We start from the raw sequence: 18647 nt of genomic DNA, 5'->3' as shown, positions 1-18647 counted from the left end.
GGTAGAGACTGACAAAAAAAAATCAATTCTATTGCACAGTGAAATCTAATGCTGAGGTTTCTTTTTTTTTTTTTTTTTAAGCAAGGCAAGTGGTTATTTTAAATTTTTATTTATTTATGGCTGTGTTGGGTCTTCGTTTCTGTGCGAGGGCTTTCTCTAGTTGTGGTAAGCGGGGGCCACTCTTCATCGCGGTGCGTGGGCCTCTCACTATCGCGGCCTCTCTTGTTGCGGAGCACAGGCTCCAGAAGCACAGGCTCAGTAATTGTGGCTCACGGGCCTAGATGCTCCGCAGCATGTGGGATCTTCCCAGACCAGGTCTCGAACCCGTGTTCCCTGCATTGGCAGGCAGATTCTCAACCGCTGCGCCACCAGGGAAGCCTTTGCTGAGGTTTCTCATTAAAAAGGAAAGAGGAAAGAACAAGTGAACCCCAGGACTCCTGAACACATCCATAACGTGTGAAAAGCAGCAAAGAATCTAAATCAAACTGAATTTAAAGATTTCTCTTCTAAGAGAAGCCCACACCCAACCTCCCTACCAACCCAGGGTTCAGACATTTAATTGTTGATTAGTAAAACTGCCAAGCTCTTCCTTTGTCTTTGCTTTAACCACAGCCATCAGATGCTTTTTTTCCTATGGGTATTCTTGGTATTTCAATTCGGAATTTCGTTTGCCTTGGCTTTGCCAGCTCCTTTTGGCAGGTGGCAGTTACAGGTGGCTGGGCGCCTGGAACACCATGCCATCCCTCCTGGCCTTCCTGCCTGGTTTACATTAAGACTCCCTGGTTGGTTCTCATGCCGAATAGCCCTGAACTTCCTGCCTAAGTCACATTTGCTTTGCTCTCTGAGCTCCCTAACAAGGCGCAGCGCTGACAGCCTCTGCTCTCAGCTGCCTTGGAAAAGGAAAGTGACAGGACCTGAGGATCCCTGCCTCTCCATCACTCTGGGGCCAGGGGTGCTCCCATTTCCCACCCAGCCTCCTGTCGGTGCGCACATTGCAAAGTGATGCCCGACACCTCCACTCCCGCTCCCCATCGTGGGCATGGAGCAAGGTTTCCTCCAGGTATCGTCCACATCGCCTTCCCTCACACGCCCCCTAGTCTTAAGCTAAGGGAACAGTTTGTAACTCTCTCACTTCATGGCTCTTTGAAATAATATGGTGATGTGGTATAGTGGTCTTTGTGAAGTTTCACCCAGTTTTGTGACTTTGGGCTACTTAACCATGGTTCCCACTTGGCGAGATCTTTGTGAGGCCCGAGAATAAAGGATACAAGTCTCCAGGGACCTGATGGTGCTCAGAATGGAGGGTCAATTTCATGAGCACAGGTTTTTGTTTTTGTTTTGTTATCTTTTTTTTTCTATGTACAAGGTACTTGCCGTAGCTTTATTTATAATAACAAACTAGGAGAGAAACAAACGTATAGCCATAATGAATTGGTGAAGTTACAGCCCAAACATAGTGACTAAGGCATCTTTAACACCATGCTTTGAAGAACATTTAACAATGGAGGAAAATGTTTATGTTAGGTAAAAAAAATAAATAAATAAATAATGAAAGACCAATTATTCCATGTATTTAACAGATTGTGCATATTTTTGTATTTGTGTAAAACTAGAAAAATAACTGAAAGTATTTGTCTTGATTGGCAAGATTTGGAGTAATTTATGTTTCCTTCTTTCTGCTTTTCACTTTACTCTAAAAGTTTTTTTTTTAATTAATTTTTATTAGAGTATAGTTGCTTTACAATGTCGTGTTAGCTTCTACTGCACAGCAAAATGAATCAGCCATACATATACATATAGCCCTTCCATTTAGGACACTGCAGTGCATTAAGTAGAGTTCCCTGTGCTATACAGTGTGTTCCCATCAGTTGTCTATTTTATACGTAAGTATCAATAGTGTATATGTGTCAATCCCAATCTTCCAATTCCTCCCACCCCACCCCTTTCCCCTTTGGTATCCATACTGTTTTATTATCATAAGAGGCAGAAATGACACTGACTTGACTGTTTTTAAAAAATTTCTACCCCTAAGGCACTTACTGACTGTCGGAGCCCTTTTAACTTGATCCCTCCTAACCTGGAAAGTTCCTTTCTTTACACGCAGCCCTGTATATGTAGGACGACGTGCCCTCTCGTGGCCAGCCAGAGAGTTGCAGCTAATTTCCGTTTCTCTCACTCAGGCATTTTTTTTTAAAGATGCAAAATCACTTCCTAACCTAGATGCTGGGAGGTGTGGTAGGAGAAGGTTGAGGTCACTGGAGATGAGATTCAGAGGTTGCCTTCAAGGAATTAAGGTAACCAACCATCCCGGTTTGCCCGGGACTGAAGGATTTCTTGGGACCCAGACCAAGTGCTAAAATCCAGCAAGTCCTGGACAAACCAGAACACATTGTTACCCATAGGTTTATCCCATTCACTGTTGCTGCATGGAGAGCAGGCCTCTACCAGGGTTAAAATACAGGGCTGGCAGTTTACGTGGGAACAAGGATTGATAAAAGTCTGGAGAATGGTGTGATTTCCTGAAAGGGCAGGTATAAGCAGGGCATCAGATCAGAGGCAATTTGGGGAAGTTGTTAACATAAGGACACTAGATCCTTCAACTGTGTCTAACCAGCAAAGTGCTGGACACTGTGATATGGTTTCGTCTCAGTTCCTCTCGGACTGGTCTTCATCTAAGGAAGCCCTGTGCAGATTTATGAACAATTGAATAATTTTTCTCTTTTAGCAAGACTATTTAAAGGAGGTTTCTGTCTCCACCATTACATATCACAGAGCCAAAATGGGAAACTCAAGTTGCCCTTTTCATCCTCCTGTGCTTTGCCAACTTAAATGTTACAAACAAATCGCAGATTAATATCCCCTAACTAATCGCTAGAAGGTAAGAGAATAATTATGGTTTAGTCATGCAGAGTAGAACAGAAGTAAAGAAAGGCACCATGTGCAACGGAAATTGGAAGGAAAACTAAGAAGGTAGAAACTGCAATCACCTGGCTGGCAATCAGCCAGGACCACACAGTGAACTCCCACCCCTCAGGTGCAGGTGTCTTAACGAGAGAACCAGGGTGAACTTCCAGCCTTTTAAATCACTTTTCAAATTACCTGAGAGACACCCCTGTTGGTTCTGGGAGGTTGCCTTTGCCAAGACTTGTCCAGTTTAGTCCTGCCCAGTGAATCAAAGCAGATCAGGTTGTGGTAATGCCGCACAGGGAAAGCTCTCAGGTTGTTATTATTATTAACAGTGGTTTTCAACTGGGGGTGATTTGGTCCCTGCGGGTACATTTGACAAAGTCTGGAGACATTTTGGTGGTCACAACTTGGCGAGTGCTACTGGCATCTAGTGTGTGGGACCAGGGATGCTGCTAAACATTCCATGATGACAAGACCGCCCCTCCAACAGGGAAGCATCCAGCCCCAAAGGTCCATGGTGCCAAGGCTCAGGGACACTGGAGATGGCATATAGTGGCACGTTCTTCTGGTCTCGTTTTTCTCCAATGCGGAAGACGAACAACTGATTTAAACTTTCATATTGCTGCAATGGAATGGTGCCCACACTTTTCCAGAAATGTTCAACAAAAGCAGAATATAGAGTATAGGGAGTGTGATATTACGAGACTGATAATTTCATCAATTTACTGGGAGCAATGGAAAGAAATGAACTAACTCTGTTATTGTAAATCAGTGCCCTTCTTGGTCAAGGGTTCAAATCCAGGATCATAGGTCTGTGGTCAAATCCAGAGGACTGCTGACTCCATCTAAAAGGAAGGCGGAAATACAGAAATAAAGTACTGTGAAAAAATGTGTAGCCACAAATCTGTGTTAATTTATACATGGTGGCTTACAGTTCACCTGCTCAAATAGAATTGATTTCGCTTTTAAACATGACCAACAAGGAAATATAGAAGATGAGGTTGAAATATCTAATAATGCCAGAAAGTAAGACAGTGCTCAAATACATAAAAAAAATACAGTGATAGGGATATGCCAAAGGAATACATGAGCCAACTGCAAGATTTCCCAATGGCCAAAGCTGGAAGGAATAATTTGAACAACAAAATAGATAAGGAAGTATTGGATTATAAACCAAATTATAAAATAAGTATCTATGAGTCCATGTTAATATAAATAAATGGGGAAGAATAAATATTAATAAATCTATTTTGGGTTAGAGGATAAGAATTTTTTTTAAATTTATTTATTTTTGGCTGCGTTGGGTCTTTATTGCTGCGCGCAGGCTTTCTCTAGTTGCGGTGAGCGGGGCCTACTCTTCGTTGCGGTGCGCAGGCTTCTCATAGTGGTGGCTTCTCTTGTTGCGGAGCACGGGCTCTAGGTGCATAGGCTTCAGTAGTTGTGGCTTGCAGGCTTACTTGCTCCGTGGCATGTGGGATCTTCCTGGACCAGGGCTCGAACCCGTGTCCCCTGCATTGGCAGGCAGATTCTTAACCACTGTGCCACCGGGGAAGTCCAAGGATAAGAAAATTTTTTTAATTTATTTTTTTAAAGCTGCCTGTTAGAGGGAATTCCCTGGTGGTCCAGTGGTTAGGGCTCCGCGCTTTCACTGCCGAGGGCCTGGGTTCAATCCCTGGTCAGGGAACTAAGATCCTGCAAGCCCTGCCATTTGGCAAAAAAAAAAAAAAAAGAAAAAAAGCCTGTTAGAGACGCGTTAACACAAACTCTGGCGTCTGATCACGTCCTCTCCTACCTCCACCACTCCTAGCTTTGTTGTCTGTGGCAAATTTCTCATCTTTCTGGAGCCCTCCCCTTTTTTTTTTTTTGCATATGTAAAAGGCAGATAGTAATAGTATTCACCTCACTGTTGTGCAAGGATTAAAGGAGATCATCCCTGTCAATCTCTTAGTCTGGTGCTAGCACGACTTAGGAATTAAACAACTTCACTTTCCCTTCACTCTGTATTATCGTCAGTTGCCGTGTCTTTCTCACCACTAAAGTGTGAAGTCAGTAAGGGCAGGGTCTGGGCACTTCATCTCTGAAGTATCAGCATTCACCACATAGTGGTTTTAGACAAGCATGTGCTGAGGATGAACCAATGAGTGAAGGGAGGTGTGAATGTGATGGGAACTGTGGTCCTACTGACCGCAGACTCGATGAACTGGGAGTCCTGAGCCCTGGGGTTGAGGCCAGTAGGGAGACAGCCGCCAGTGTAGGACTCTAATTGGAGGGAGTGCTGGCTTTGGCTGTGACTGCGTTTAGTGATTCTCCTATTTCTGACTCGAGGGAGGCATGCAGGTTGCCAGGTTCTACCTGCCTGACTCTTGGAGATGCGGAGTCTGTGAGCTTCTTCTTTCCACCTGTGAGTAGCAGGTAAGCTGCAGAAGAGCTTACTGTCACAATGGAACTCAACACGAAGGGGGTCTTTAACATCTGAATGTCCTATAAGCAACAGTCGTTAAAGGACATTGTTTAGAAAGTATTGCAATATACTTTGAGCCAATTACCTTTCAGAAGCCAAAAGCACACCCATAGGAACCCTATGGTGTGTTTGGATTTTACAAATATATTCATATATACCCACGTATATAATTTCTCAGTATAAACAAATTACACAGTGGGTTTGTACATCGTTTTTTGAAATATGTCTTAGATCCTAGGACCACTGTAGAACAGATGCTTTACCAGTAAACTTTTATTCTTCAATAACAATCTTTTGAATTGTGTTTTAACTTCAACAAAGGTAATTCTTATTCCTGGGGTTTTAGTCTGAAAGGAGCCTTCCTTGGATAACAGAGGTATATTTTCCAGTTCTTTCCTTTATAGCCACAGAAGGTGGGCATTGCATCCAATTTAATCCTGCTTCATGACCGCCATGAATTAATACTGCATGTACTTGGACTTGATAGATTTTCTGGGTGTGTAAACAGTCACAGAAGTAGGCTTCATGACAGTGGCAAAGCAGGCTAGCTACCAATGTCAACTTTGCCATTGAAGTCCTTAATTCTCTGCTTGTCTATTTAGACCCAGCAAGACAGTGTCACAGCTGGCTTAGAATGTGATTGGTGCGTCTGCTTGAAATTCCAGATTTTCCATCACAGGGTGTTGTATGTGATAAATGGGCTGGGTTCCAATGGTTAATAACTGCTCTCAAGGACAGCTAGAATATACTTCAGGCTGAGTTCGGGTGAGATACCAAGACCCTGTTATGTCCTCTCAAGCTCCAAGCAGCTGTACATATTCAAGGGTAGTTTTTTCCAAATACGAAGGTTTTTCATTGCCTTTCTTAGCCACGCCCACCCTCAGCTTTCCTCCCAGGATTCTGACAACCGTGCTGTGTGGGTTGCTCATCATTTTTTATTAGCTAAACACACCCTTCAGCACTTAAAATAAAGATGTCTGTGTTATTTAGTCAAGAGGATAAAAAGTACGTACTATGGAAGACGCCTAAAAAGTGGGTGAGAATTTGAGCTGTAAGATTTCCTTGGGACAAATGTCTCCCTATTTTTCCTGGCAATTAATGTCTCCTTTAATTCTTGCCACTAGCTGGTGCTAGGATACCATTTAGTAAGCATGCATTTACACTGAATCAGCCCCGATCAGTCACCCTAAGTGGGTTGTTCCTCTTTGTTTGACATCATGCCCTTATGTCATTTCCACTGTCTGCATGTCAGGGTGGAGGAAGCAGGTCTTCCAAGCCTGCCACCCCACAACTGCGCTTACAAACAGAAGAGATTTCCTTTTGGATGAGACGAACTTTAAAGTCTCTTTCGACACTACAATTTTCTGATCTCATTATCACTTCCAAGACATAAACTTATTTTTATTACTCTCGAATCTTACAAATAATGATTTTTTTGGTTTTGAAGACAAAGGCAACCTAACAAAAATATTAATCCCCAAATTCATGTGGTTAAAGTCCTCTTTGAAGGAAGCAACAGAGCTAGATATCCGAACTCTTTTTATTTTACAGTTTTACACCGGAACATTTATATATGATGCAATTAGCATTTATATCAATATATTTTCTTATGAATTCACCATTATACTCTCAATCCCATACTGCAGGGCTCTTCTCTTCCTCTGTTCCGTATTTATATTTTCCCGATTCACCGCATTTTTCTTTTTCTTGTCTTACTGTGTTTTCCTGGACTCACAATGTTGCGTAGTAATGATGACAGCAGATATCCTTGTCTTGTCTCTGATAGCAAAGGAAGACCTTTCACCATTTCACAATTAATGCATTTGCTGTAGGTTTTTAATTTGCTACATTTTGTTGCTAATGCATGTTGAATTTTATCAAATGCTTTTTTGCATTTATTGAACCAATCATATGATATTTCTCTTTACTTTCTGAATGTTGTGAATGCATTAATTAATTTTTTAAAGGATAAACCAATCTGACATTCATACCAACCCATTTTGGTTTTTTACCCATTTTATATAGAATGCTAGATTTCATTTGATAATATTTTTTAATAGGATTTTTGTCTCCAGGTTCACGAGCAGATTGACTGGCTTATTTTCTTTCTTTCTTGTCTGTCTTCTTTGGGTGTAGTATTGAAGTTATGCTACCCTCACAAAATAGGGTCAGTGAAACTTTGACTTTTCTGTGAAAGAGTGTGTGTGAGATTAGAATAATGTCTTGTATGAATGTTTGGTGAGAATCACCAGGAAAGCCATCTGAGTCTGGAATTTTTAACGGAGAAATTTTTTACTCCCAATTCAACTTCTTCAATGGTTGTAGAAATTGTCAGGTGCTATATTTCCTCTTCTTTTAAAAAAATTTATCGAAGTGTAGTTGACTTACAATATTATGTTAGTTTCAGGTGTACAACAGTGATTCAATATTTTCATACATTACACACCATACAAAATCATTATAAAATATTGACTATATCTCTGTGCTGTACATTACATCCCGGTGACTGATTTATTTTATAACTGGTAGTTTGGTCCTCTTAAATCAATTTTGCTAGGTTATTTTTTATTAAGAATTTGTCCATTTTGTTTAAATTTTCAAATTTATTGTCACACAATTATTTATCGTATCTTATTTTCTATTTAATGTCTATGACACTGACAGTGTATCATTTTTTTTTTTTTTTTTTTTTTTTTGGCTGTGACACGTGGCTTGTGGTATCCCCGACCAGGAATTGAACCTGACCCTCAGCAGTGAAAAGCGTGGAGTTCTAACCACTGGAGTGCCAGCGAATTCCCAGTGTATCCTTTTTTTTTTCATTCCCGGTATTGGTTACTTGTGAATTCTTTCTCTGTCTTTTCTTTTTTTTTCAAATCACAGAGGTTTGTCAATGTTATAATTTTTCAAAGAACTAATTTTTGGTTTTATTGATTCTCTCTCTATATTTGTTTCCAATTGTTTTTGTTCTTTATTATTTCCTTCCTTGTGATTTTTTGTGGTGTTATCTTTCTACCCCACCACTAATGTCTACTGAAAAATTAATTGCCATTTTTAAATAGCAATCACTTTACTGGTAATAAATACATTGCTTAACTTTAATTCTATAACTGGTTTGGTTGAGTAGAGTATAGCATGAATTAGGCCAAGGTTGACATTTTGATTCTTCCTTAGGCTGACAAATTTCCTTCAAGTCCATGGTTGTGGTTCAGCCACCTTACAGAGGTCACTGAAAGCGTTTGGCAAATGTGTGGTCTTTCACCATTACTGGAAAAACAACACAGAAGTTCATGTCCTACCATCTGTTGATAACTTCTGTTATCTTCAACAGGTGAAGAATAGCAGATTTTATGATAAAAAAGCACAGAAGAAAAGGTTCATCTGTTCGTAAAAATATGCTGACAGTTCCATTTCTGTTTGAGTTTGATGCATATATCACTTTTCAAAATACTTAAGAAATTTTCACAAATTGAGTTTCATGTTATTATACTATCATCATTATAAATTCTTCTTTAAAAATCATTGAACTTAGTTCAGAAATATCAATTATTGCATAATTACTCTGAATTAATGTATCTAAAGTGTCAGCTCTGGTATTTGTGAAAGTAACTTAGAGCAATTCCCCCTGTTGGGGATAAAGGACAGAAAGTGTTCTCAGGGGCAATGTTTTGTGACACATGGGAGCCACTGTGTTTGTCAACAGCAAATATTAGATCCTCCTGTCCCCAGCTGTATCTGGTATATAATACTGCAACTGAAAGTGAGGGGAAGCAGATGGTCTTGCCTGCTTGGCAGACAAGAATAGTTTACTCTTCCTGGCTTCCTGTATAGCTTTATGCATTGCATTGGGGTTAAGACAGAAATGTGAGTAGTGCGGTTAGAAAGCTCTGAAATGACGGGGCTGAAAGAAGGTAACAACTCTCTCCCATAATGTTGACTCGTAACTTTTAGAATATTCTGGAATTTTAGCCTATCAATTTTCAGACAAGGTGCTGAAAACTTGAAAAGGATGTTATCTTACTTTAACAATGAATATCCAATGAACCAGAACATCTATCATTTCAACTGAGGCCAAAACATAATCAACCATAGATGTTGGGAAAAATTCTGTCACTCACATAGTATGTCAAGATAATTTCCAGGTGGATCAAAGATCTAAATTTTATAAATTATGTAAGTGCCAGAAAAGAAGTAAGTAAATTCCTTTGTAGTGTGGGAGTGGAGAAAAACACTATTAATTACAACTTGAAATCCAGAAGTAATAGAAAAAAAAGATTGTGAATTCAACTACCCAAAACAACCAAGACCTTTTAAAAGATGAAAATGGTATAAGCAAATCCAAAAGATAAATAATAAACAGGGAAAAGTAGTTGCAGCTCATATCACAGATAATGAATTTATAGAGAGCATTTCCAAAAGTTGAGAAGAAAGAGAGTGATTTTTACTTTATTTATTTTTTTATTTTTATTTTGGCCACACTGTGTGGCTTTCGGGATCTCAATTCCCTGATCAGGGACTGAACCCGGGCCATGGCAGTGAAAGCACTAAATCCTAACCACTAGACCACCAGGGAACTTCCAGTGATTTTTATTTTAATGGATGAAATTTACCAACAGTTCATAGCAAATGAAAAGCAAATAGTCCTTAAAGATATGAAAAGATGCTCAGCCTTACTCATAATAGGAGAAATGAGAAAACTACACTGAGATACTATTTCTCACCTATCAAACAGACAAAAATTGAAAACTTTGACACCAAACACCATAGGCAAGGGTGTGAGGGAAACTGTAATTCTCATGCATTCTTGATAGGAATACAAAATAATATGAATCCTATGGGGAAGAATTTGACAATATCTAGCAAAATTCCATATGCATTTATCCCTTGATGCAGCAATCCTATTTCTAGAAATCTATCTCAGTGATACATTTGCAAACACATACACAAACAAAATGACATATTCATAAATTATTCACTGCAACATTCTTTATAAAATATTGGAAACAACCTAAATATCCATCAACAAGGAAACGGTTAACTGAATTACGAAAAACCCAGACAATGGAGCACAACGTGGCATGAAAAGGATGAGGCAATATCTCAATATACATACTTATATGGAGTGATATGCGTGGGATATATTGGTAAAAGAAAAGAAAATATCACCTGCAAAACAGTGTATATAGTGTATCACCTTTTGAGTGAAGGTGGGGAGGAAATACACACACACACACACACTTTCTCATATTTTTAAAAGGAAACACAAGAAGGATAAATCAGTGGGGGAAACATTGGGAAGAAGAGGGAATGAGAGGCAGAAGCAGGAAAGGAAATGAGACTTCTCTGAATATATCTTGCTAGAAAACTTTGACTTTGGAATCATGAAATATTTTACAAATTCAAAAAAGAAAATTAAATCAAAAGGAGAGGATGGGGGGGAAGCATTTCCTGAAAATTGAAAACAAATCAAAACTAGTACTAAATTATACATCAAGTTGATATCATACCACCAAAGATAAAAGAGCTATTTCAAGTCACTTTTGGATGCAACATTTGGACTGTACATCATTAGTGGAAAATATTCTAAGGTCAAAAATAACTGCAAAGAAAATGTAAACTTCATTCAGTAGTCTTCTTGTTAGTAGCAATATTGACACTGCAATTTTGAAATTATCTCATGTGTAGTATATTTTAATGAGTCATTACAGCAATATAAGTTGTTCTTAGGAATCAAGATTTTTAGTATAACAGAAAAGACACACAAATATAAAATTAAAGAAGTTAAGAGAAACACCAGTGATGTTAAATTTGAAAAATCACTATGAATATTTTAGGCTTTTTCTTTTTGAAAAATATACATTTTCTAAATCAATTAACAGAAGCAATAACAACTCAGTAGCAACGAACACACCATTTCCTGCTAAAACAAACAGGGCTTTGTAGAGAAATGGCTGAGTCCAAACTGGAGGTGGGAAATGTATGAGTTGATCCTGGGGCTTCTTGTGCCAGAAAGCAAGGAAGCCATCAAAGACAAGCCTTAGGGGCATGTCGAAAACCCAACTTGTGAGGTTGCTGTGGCCTCAGATGGAACAATCTGTGCATCAGAAAGAATAACAACTGGGACTGATCAACACATGACAAGTGTATAAGAATCAGTGAGTTCATAATGGTAATGAATGAGAAAGAGGAATAGAAATAGCAGCTCAGAAAAATTCATTGGACACCATTGAAACCACTGCTGGTAGCTGGGGCACCAACTCTGTTAGGAACCAAAGGTTTGTATCCCCCCAAATTCATATGTTGAAACCCTAATCCCTAATGTGAAGGTTTTTAGAGGTGGGGCCTTTGAGAGGAACTCAGGTTCAGATGAGGTCATGAGGGTGGAGCCCCCATGATGGGATTAGTGTCCTTATAAGAACAGGAAGAGACCAGAGCTGTCTCTCTCTCACTCCATCACATGAGGACACAGAAAGGAGGTGGCCATCTACAAGCCAGGAAGAGGGCCCTCACCAGACACTGAATCTGATGGCACCTTGACCTTGGACTTTGCAGCTTCCAGAACTGTGAAAAACAAGTGTCTGTTATTTAAGTCACCCAGTCTGTGGTATTTATTATAGCAGCCTGAACTAAGACAAACTCCTTACTCTGAGAATTGATCATTAAAGGGAAAGAAGTAAGCATTTATCCTTCTTGTTCTATATGAACTGTATTTCTGGGTTCCTAAACAGCCTTAGTTGATGAGGAAAAGTTCTTCTTCACAGGAGAATTCCAGCTAACACATTTAGAAGGAATAATAGAATTTAAATGGTAGGGAGAAAAAATCTCCATTTTCAACTCCTAATTGTATAATTGGTCCAGAGATTAAATTGACGCAAAACCTAATGGAGAATGATTGACAGGGAAGTTTACAATGGAGGGATCAGACTGCCATCACCTGAGTCCACTGACCAATTTCAGCATCCCTAAATGTAGGACAGCCAGATTAGATGAGATGCCATAGAAAGTACACCTATAAATAGAATACAATAGAAAGTACCACCGTGAGGTATTCTTGTCAAAGAATCTAATCAAGCCTTTAGACCTAACTTTTAGTTTACAGGAGAAACAAAGGACAAACCAATAAGTTAAAGGACTTCAGAAGAAAGAAATGACACAAATGCAGAATGTGGGACATTCTGTAGAAAAACGGATCCAGTTTCTAAAACAAGTCAAGTGCATGAGGAGAACAGAGGGAAGAGATGTTACAGATTAGAAAAGGACTTCAGAGCCATAATAATCAAAGGCAATGAGTGGAGAAATTAGAGTATAAATGGACTAATAATTCTTTTTAAGGAATGTTTAAGTTAGATGACATGATGGCATTGTGGAAAATGACCTTATATTTTAGAAACATCTATAGAAGTCTTTCAAGGTAAATGAAATGGTGTTAAGGATAGGTTTTAAATTATTGGAGGGGAGAAAAAAAAAGAGAGGAAGGAAGGAAGGGAAGGAGAGAGGGATAAAGAATGGTTCGAAAAAGAATGTGTGACAAAATCAAAATGTTGAAATTGCTAAATCGGGAGGAATGGGTCTACGGAAGTTAACTACACTGTGCTTTTGTGATGAAAACCTTTGTAATAAAATGTAAAAAATAAAACAGCAATCATTGAGGCTCTTTGCCAAAAAGATTTTGGAAGATCAGTATCTCACCTCTGAATGGACCTTCTGGGCAGGAAGTTTCCGGCTCACTGGGACCGACAGTGACCTTTGCAGGCAGGCCAAGGGGAGGTCCATGCAGAGACAGAGGTGAGAGGTGCTCCAACAGGCCATGTGAGCTGCTGCGTCTTCATTACTCAGTAAAGAAACGTTTTATTTGGAAACCTTCCTTGCCTTTAACCTAACAGACTGATTCAAACAGTTCATTTAGCAGAAGTGTCTTACAGCTCCCAGACTTGCTTTGGCCACTTAAAATACACTGTGTAAAACCAAGTGATTGGTTTGTTCATTCCCAGAAGGGAGTGTTTCTTCAGTGTAGGCACATAAAAGGACCTGTTTTTATGACCTGGGCTCAAAAAAAGTTAACATAAGGAAGTAGGGAAACACTGGGCTGTGCCAGTCATGAACTGTGTGAACTTGTCAAGTTCCTTCACGGTAGGTAAGAACTTGTCCAGGTGATTCCCAATCCCCTTGCTTCTTTGAACACACTGTCTTATGAGTAGTGAATGTCCTCGCATGGGACGTGCTTGAACAGAACATGAGCTACAGAACAGGACACGGAGCTAGAAGAGAATGCTAGAGTCCCCTCTGACTCTGAGATCCTGTGATTCCCTGACTCACTTGTCAGTTTACCACATATATTGTCCATCAGAATGTCAAATGTATGTTCTAAACCAAAAGACAGCATGAAAGTCTGTTGACAGATGAATTTTAAAAAGTTCCAAACTCCTGTTCTGTTACCGGACAGTCATTTTACCTTCTTAACCAACCAGGTTCATTTGCCGGATGCACAGTAAGCCAAGGGCTGGGACGCTGAGGTTTGCAGCAGAGAAAGGTTTTATTCACAAGGCAGCCAAGCGAGGAGATGGGAGAACAAATCTCGAATCTGCCTCCCTCAGGGCTCGGGGCTCGGAAAACTAACGGGATAAAGATTCATGGGGAAAGGTGATTGGAAATAAGAAAAGGGTGAGGTAATCGTCATTCTGCACAGGTGCAGCTAAGCTACAGGCTTCTTCATGGGATGGATGTTCAGAAAATTGGGTGTTAGCATGTTCTGAGGGTGGAGTTTCGGGCAAGCCCTGTTGGAAGATCAGTGGTCCTAACCAGTCTTAACCGGCTCAAGCTGGAACTGGACACACCTGACTCCAAGTTCCTGAAAAACAACTTGGGCAAACATCTTATTGTTTTGGCTACGTGATGCTTGGAGGACATGCAAGAATTTGTTAAAAGAACAAAACGAGCTGGATAAGTGAAGGTAGGTCACAGTTCATTATTTATTAAGCAAGTTCCAGTTTAAGAGATCTAACAGATGACTACTCTCGGTTTCAACTCCTACATGGGAGACTTCTAGCAAACACAGTAGCTTGTTTCTGGATCAACGGGTGGATATTCAGTTTTCTAGAGTGGTGATTCTGAGCATACTAGGGTGTGGTCCAAGAATTCCTGAGGGATCCTGGAAGCCCTTTTTGAGGGGGAGGGGCTCCACTTTCCCACTTATCTGTGTGATTTTCTTCATGTATTTCAACCCCAAGCCAGCGGATTGGATTTGGAAGCAGATATGAGAATCCAGCTATCCTCTGTTACATCAGACATTAGGAGATTGGCAAAGATAAAAAACAATGCCACTCTTCTCACAAAATTGTTTTCTTCTTGGAATATATAGTTATTTTTCATTAAAAATGTGCTATTTGTGTTACTACGTCATGGTTTTATTACTGTATTTTAAAATGAATAGAAAACATGAAAAAAACTTTCTCAGTTTTAGTGTCTAACACAGTAAACATTGGCAGATATATCACATAAACAAAAGCTATTTGGTTCTAAATAATATTTGAATATAAAGAAGTCTGAGATCAGAAAGTTTAAAAGCCACTGTTCTAGGGAAATGACCCAATTTTACTTCTTAATAAGCAGGAAACTAATCCTCGAGAACAGCTCTTTAAGGAAGATACGGATGAAGAAATGGAGTCTCGGAAATGAAGCTGCTTGTCCCAAGGCCCTGAGCCCCAGAAGACCTCCTCTGTCTTCTCTGCAGTCAGGATTAGTTCCCACGCCCGTTCTAAATCAATCACTGGCCAGGAGCGCGAGCTCCGTGATTGGCCTAGAATGACTCTTTATGGATAATGGGTGTTGGGGTGTCAACCTCAGATGACCCATTCTCTTTATAGATGACAGGACTGTACAGTGACAATGGCCAGAGAAAGGTGCAGTATCTCATTATGGATCAGACGGTCTTCACTGGCTACAGCAGTGTCCATCCCCTGACATCTGCTCTCAGTGTTCGGAGATGATCACCAATGAGTGGGGAGCTGGGAGCCAGGGAGACTTGGCACCCTATGGTGCAACCTCAGCACCCTTCTGCCCCTTTTGACAGCCAAGCTTGGTGTCTTCATGACTGCTGGCAATGTCAAAGTTCTTTTTAATACAACCCTAATTGATTTCCCAATGACATTGCCTCGGCATGCAAATCTATAGCTGTAGACTATCCCCGCAACAGCATGGAATGTTGTAATTTTCCAGAGCCACAGTTCACTTGAAGAAATGATCGTTTCCATTTCCTGAACGCACATTCAGAGGCAAGAAAACTGTGCTTGCTTTGAAGAAAAATTAGCATCAATTGTAGGTTATATTAAATGTCATCTGACAAATTTAGGAAAGTTAATACATGCAAATATTTGTTTGGCTCAGGCTCAATGCAAGGCTGGAGACACTTAGCCTTTATCCTAAAGGAGGCTCTTTGGGATAACGATAGATGGACTGAATTTCATACAAAGCTTAAACGCAGAGCAATGCTGCCAGGCCACAGGTTGCCTCTCCCGACTCCTCAGTGTTATTTCTGGAGGAGCTGTGGGGTTGGTAACTCAGAGCACGCACTGATCTGTAAGCAAAGGCAAATGAGCATCCTTTGGGTACCAGCTTCTACCATTGTCAACCAACAATGGTCTCATTTTAGGACCTGGCTGATGTCACAAGTGGATATGTTGGGAAGAAAACGCAAAAACAAATTGGAGGATCAATATAATATCAATTGATCTTAGTGGGATCCAATGGCAGAACCAGGATTCTCAGGCCTCCTATTGATCCTAGGATAAAAACCCCAATCCTTAACATGCCTTGAGGCTGGGCATAGCCTGGGCCCACCCACTGCCCAGCCTGCTCTGCTGTTCTCTCCTCTTGCTCTCTGCACCCAGCCACGTTGGTCTTTGGTTCCTCAAACCTCTCCTTCCTGCCTCCGTGCCTCCCTCCATGCTGTTCCCTCCATTGGAATTCTCCTATCCCCAGTCATTGTCCCCCTAACCCTACGAGTCCTTCAGATCCAACTCAAACATTACTTCCTCAGAAGGCTTCTGTGACCCCCCTCAAGCTGGTTTTCATGTCCCTGATGTATATTTTTATCTCCTTCTCCTTCAATGTACTTACCCACCTGCCCTGCCTAGTTGCTAGTGGGTTTACGTGATCACTATCATATCCACAGAAATAGATAGAAATATCCATGCAGACGGGAGCCAAGTCTGTGCTGTGTCCTGTTCCGTGTCCAATACTTATCAGCGTCTTGGCACATAGCAGGTTCTCAGTAAATATTGTTTGAATGAATGGAGGTCTGCTCACCGTACCCCTGCCTTATCTCAGAAAGCATTGATTATTCTCTTTTCAGATTGCTTATAGTGGGAAATGGATCCTCCCTGATCTTTCCCAAGTATTCCATGTGACAGCCAGCAAATGCATTCTCCTCCACCTCCTCTGATGCACCTTTCATCCTGCTTTCTAGCACTCTCACTGACACAGGTTGGGGCTGACACCCTTTCAAAACACTACTCATCTTTGTGTACCAGTAAACTGTGCTTTCAGGATCCCCTTATCCTCTATGTTGCATTGATATACTAGTCTCCAGGATTCCAAAAATACTCCCTGTATCAGTTATCTGTTGCTGCATAACACACTACTTCAAAGGTCAGCATCTTTTTTTTCTTTTATTAACATCTTTATTGGAGTATAATTGCTTTACAATGGTGTGTTAGTTTCTGCTTTATAACAAAGTGAATCAGTTATACATATACATATGTTCCCATATCTCTTCCCTCTTGCATCTCCCTCCCTCCCACCCTCCCTATCCCACCTCTCTAGGTGGTCACAAAACACAGAGCTGATCTCCCTGTGCTATGCGGTTGCTTCCCACTAGCTCTCTATTTTACGTTTGGTAGTGTATATATGTCCATGCCACTCTCTCACTTTGTCACAGCTTACCCTTCCCCCTCCCCATATCCTCAAGTCCATTCTCTAGTAGGTCTGTGCCTTTATTCCCATCTTGCCACTAGGTTCTTCATGACCCTTTTTTTCCCCTTAGATTCCATATATATGTGTTAGCATACTGTATTTATTTTTCTCTTTCTGACTTACTTCACTCTGTATGACAGACTCTAACTCCATCCACCTCACTACAAATAATTCCATTCCGTTTCTTTTTATGGCTGAGTAATATTCCATTGTGTATATGTGCCACATGTTCTTTATCCATTCATCCGATGATGGACACTTAGGTTGCTCAAATGTTAGCATCTTAAAAGAACATACATTATTTCATAATTTCTATCGACTGGGAATTGGGGAGCTGCTTAGTGGGGAGTTTCTGGCTCTGGGTCTCTCAAGAGGTTGCAGTCAAGATGTTGGCCTGGGCTGTGGTCAGCTGCAGGACTGACTAGAGCTGGACCATCCATTTCTAAGGTGGCTCACTCACATGGCTGACTGGTCAGTGCTGGTTGTTAGGAGGACTTGGTTATCCATCACGTGGACTCCTCCAGAGGGTCCTTTGAGCCTCCTTACAACATTGCAGCTGACTTCTCCCAGGCAGATGAGCCAAGAGTGGAAACAGGAAGGAAGCCACACGGCCCTTTGTGAACTGGTCTCCTAAGTCACACTCTTCCATTTCCGCAATATCCTATTGGTTACAAAGGTCAGACCTATTTAATGTCGGAGAGTTCTACACAGAGTGTAGCTATCACAAGGTGAGGATCCTTGGGGGCCATTCCTATAGACTTACTCACTTTAACTGGAGCCAGCCTCTGTTTTTGCACATCAAACTCACTGTCCTGCCCCTACACCTTCTCATAGCTTCTCATAACACAGAATAAAATCTAAAGTCTTAACCAAACTTCTCACCTCCAGGCCCTGTGTGATCCAGCCCCTCCCCACCTCTGCATCCTCATTTCCTACCTCCTTTCTCTTTCACTCACTCCACCAGGTACACTGGCCTTCTTCCCTTTCCCCAAAACACCAGACTTCTTCTAGAACCGTGCATGGCCCCCTCCCAATTCATTTCATTTCTCTGCTCAGATGTCCACCACTTCCACCTCCCCAGAGGTCTTCCACGACCACAGTGTTTTGGACTAGCACCCTTTCCATCCCTCCACTATCCATCCCTTCCTCTGCTTTGTGTTTCTGAATCGCAGTTGTCACCACCTGAAATTCTATTGCAGGTTTGTATTTGCCATTTGTCTCCCCGGCAACAATGTAAGAACCCTGAGGGAGGGACCTTCTCTGAAGTATTCACTCCTCTAGCCCCAATGCCTGGTACAGCTGCTATTTGTTG

This window comes from Balaenoptera ricei, chromosome 1 (genome assembly GCF_028023285.1).
Source record: "Balaenoptera ricei isolate mBalRic1 chromosome 1, mBalRic1.hap2, whole genome shotgun sequence".
NCBI classification, from domain to species: domain Eukaryota; kingdom Metazoa; phylum Chordata; class Mammalia; order Artiodactyla; family Balaenopteridae; genus Balaenoptera; species Balaenoptera ricei.
The sequence above is the reverse complement of the archived record's forward strand: the minus strand, read 5'-3'. Positions refer to the sequence as shown.